Source organism: Myotis lucifugus, unplaced genomic scaffold (genome assembly GCF_000147115.1).
Source record: "Myotis lucifugus unplaced genomic scaffold, Myoluc2.0 scaffold_14, whole genome shotgun sequence".
In the NCBI taxonomy this organism is placed as follows: Eukaryota; Metazoa; Chordata; class Mammalia; order Chiroptera; family Vespertilionidae; genus Myotis; species Myotis lucifugus.
Window position 1 is genome coordinate 1,620,581 of NW_005871062.1, and position 3,041 is coordinate 1,623,621.

Sequence of the window (3,041 nt, forward strand, 5' to 3'; positions counted from 1 at the left end):
GTATCCTATAGAATGATTTCTGTTCCTTACTACTGCTATATCAGCAGTCAGACCCCAGGGCAGAGGGACACTCCCCAAACTCAAGAGAAAGTCACCCTCTCTACTGTGGCTTCACTGTCTTCCTTCCTTCCTTTTTTCTTTCTTTCTCCTTCCTTCTTTCCTTTTTTTCCTCCTTTCTTTCCTTCCTTCTTTCTTTCTTTCTTTCTTTCTTTCTTTCTTTCTTTCTTTCTTTCTTTCTTTCTTTCTTTCTTTCTTTCTTTCTTTCTTTCTTCTTTCCTCCCTTCCTTCCTTCCTTCCTTCCTTCCTTCCTTCCTTCCTTCCTTCCTTCCTTCCTTCCTTCCTCCCTCCCTCCCTCCCTTCTCTCTCTCTCTCTCTCTCTCTCTCTCTCTCTCTCTCTCTCTCTCTTTCTTTCTTCATTTCTTTTGTTTATTTTACTATGGAAAATTTCTATCATAAACAAAAGGAGAGAAAATAATACAATGAACCCCCATGATCATATCACGCAGTCATAACAATTAATAACTCATGTTTTATCACTAATCCCTCTCTGGATTATTCTGAGGCAGATGATATCATATCATTGTCAACCATAAAGTTTCAGTACAGTTGTTCCCCTTTATCCTCAGTTTCAATTTCCACGGTTTCAGTTACCCATGCTCACCACAGTCTGAAAATGAAAATGTTAAATGGAAATTTCCCAAAATAAGCAATTCATAAGTTTTAAACTCCTCACTGTTCTAAGTAGCATGAGAAAATCTCTTGCTGTCTGGCTCCCCGCCACCCAGGACGTGAATCATCCCTTTGTCCAGGATCTCTATGCTATATATGCTACCATCTGTCCATTAGTCACTCAGGGGCCAGCTCAGTTATCAGATCCACTGTGGAGGTTTTGAAGTGCTTGTGTCCAAGTAATCCTTATTTTGATTAATAATGGTCCCAAAGCGCAAGAGTAGTGATGCTGGCAATTTGGTAGTTGATCAGATATATTTTCACAAGACTTCTTCATGAAGTCACCAGGAGTCACCTAGTATCTGATGATATCTATTTGTCTTTTGATAATCATTAATGATCAAAGTCCAAGTCCATTACTTCACTAGGGATTGCAAAGTGGTGATAAATTCATCCTCCTACTCCTTTTTAGTTTAATAGCTGGAATACATCAGAAAGAGAAGCTTTTCCTGATCACCTATGTGATTAATCTAAAATATATTGATCATTCATTGGAAGGGTAAAATAATTGATTCTTTCTATTTACTAGATTTCAAAATATTGTAACGAATGGATCTTCAGCACCAACCAAAGGGGACCAATAAGATTTAATTTTAAAAAAATTACTTGAAACCTATCTGATCTTATTAACTAGTATCACCCCAATAAATTTAATTTAATAAATAAATTATAATTAATATTAATTTATGGTTTAAAACATATTTGATGAGTTTCAATCCATTGCAGTTATAATTCTTATTGAATTATATTGTCCCATCTTTGGTTAGTGGGAGGCTCTTCAAGTTGACTCCTGATGTATCCTGCAGCTGTATATTTGAGGACAATCCAGGGCAAAGCTGGCCACCTCCCTATGGATGTCACCCTACTGTCCTTAATAGCTTTTTTACTATCTGGTGTGTAATGTGACGTTCCAGGCTCACTTGGAATATTTCCTTCCCAGGACTCTACACCTGGAATCACCCATTTTTTCCAAGGAGCTCTGGATACTTTTAGCGAATGGCACCAAGAGACCGCATTCTAGGTGCAAAAAGTTCTTGCTCCTGAATGGGTGGCGATTTCTAGAAAAAAAATTTTTTTTTACAAGAAAATACATTATGAGTTCATACTGATATTTCTATTTCAAATTCAAGACTAATGGCTTTCTATTTAACTTTATCTTATATCCATACCTCCATTCTCTTATGTCAAGAATCCCAGTTTTCAAAACAACCAATGTTAATTATTCATTGCTTTATTCCACCATATATACAAATGGTCTTAGCATAACAAAAGCAATCCTACCATATTTCACTTTTCATTACTAAAAACAATTTAGTTTTGGTTTGTGTTTTTTTAAAAAAATTTTTTTTTCTAGTTAAACAATGATTTTATTGCTCGAGTACATAGATATTTTATGTAACCAGTGCAGAGGCTGTGGATGACTCGTATTTCCAATTGGGGGGCAGGACTCATTTGGTCTTATAATATCGAGCCAATCGGTGAATACGGCTCTCAATCAGAATCAGACGGAATTTAGCATCCTTATCCTTTCTGTTCCTCTCAAGATGCTTTCGAACTGCATCAGTTTTCTTAATTAAATGGTAGAAATCCTCAGGAAGGTCAGGAGCAAGCCCTTTAGACTTAAGAATTCTCAGGATCTTATTGCCCGTCACAAAACGTACTTGTGCAACACCATGCGAGTCTCTCAGGATCACACCGATTTGTGAGGGAGTCAGGCCCTTCTTGGCCAGTTTGTAGATCTGTTCCTTCACGTCGTCAGACGTCAATTTCAGCCAGGTGGGGACGCTGCGGAGGTAGGGCAGAGCCAACTGGGACAGGCCCTTCCCAGGAGCGTGCATGCGACCCATGATGGCGGCAGACTGGCAGTAGAAAAGAGCTAAAATTTTTAATATTTATTAGTTGAGAGAGAGAGAGAGGGGGAGAGAGAGAGACATCAGTTTGTTGTTCCACTTATTTATGCATTCATTGGTTGATGCATTCTTTATGTGCCCTGACTGGGGTCAAACCCACAACCTTGGTGTACAGAGATGATGCTCTAAGCAGTTGAGCCGCCTGGACAGGGCTGGCTTGGTTCTAGGGGATATCACATGAGGACGGCACATTCAAATTCCCGAGTCTTAAGCTGACTGAAATAATTCCTCATATGTAGTGATGCCACCAACTTGTAAAACAAGTTTATTTGGTTTGGTTTTGTCAAATCTGAATTTTTAAAAAAATATATATTTTATTGATTTTTTACAAAGAGGAAGGGGAGAGGATAGAGAGTTAGAAACATTTGATGAAGAGAGAAATATCTACTAGTTGCCTCCTGC

At 38.2% G+C, this 3,041-nt stretch overlaps 1 pseudogene; it reads right to left on the bottom strand.

Moving 5' to 3' along the window:
• Positions 1 to 2,070: 2,070 nt before the first annotated feature.
• On the bottom strand, positions 2,071 to 2,591 carry LOC102442007 (annotated as a pseudogene).
• Between the last annotated feature and the right edge of the window lie 450 nt (positions 2,592 to 3,041).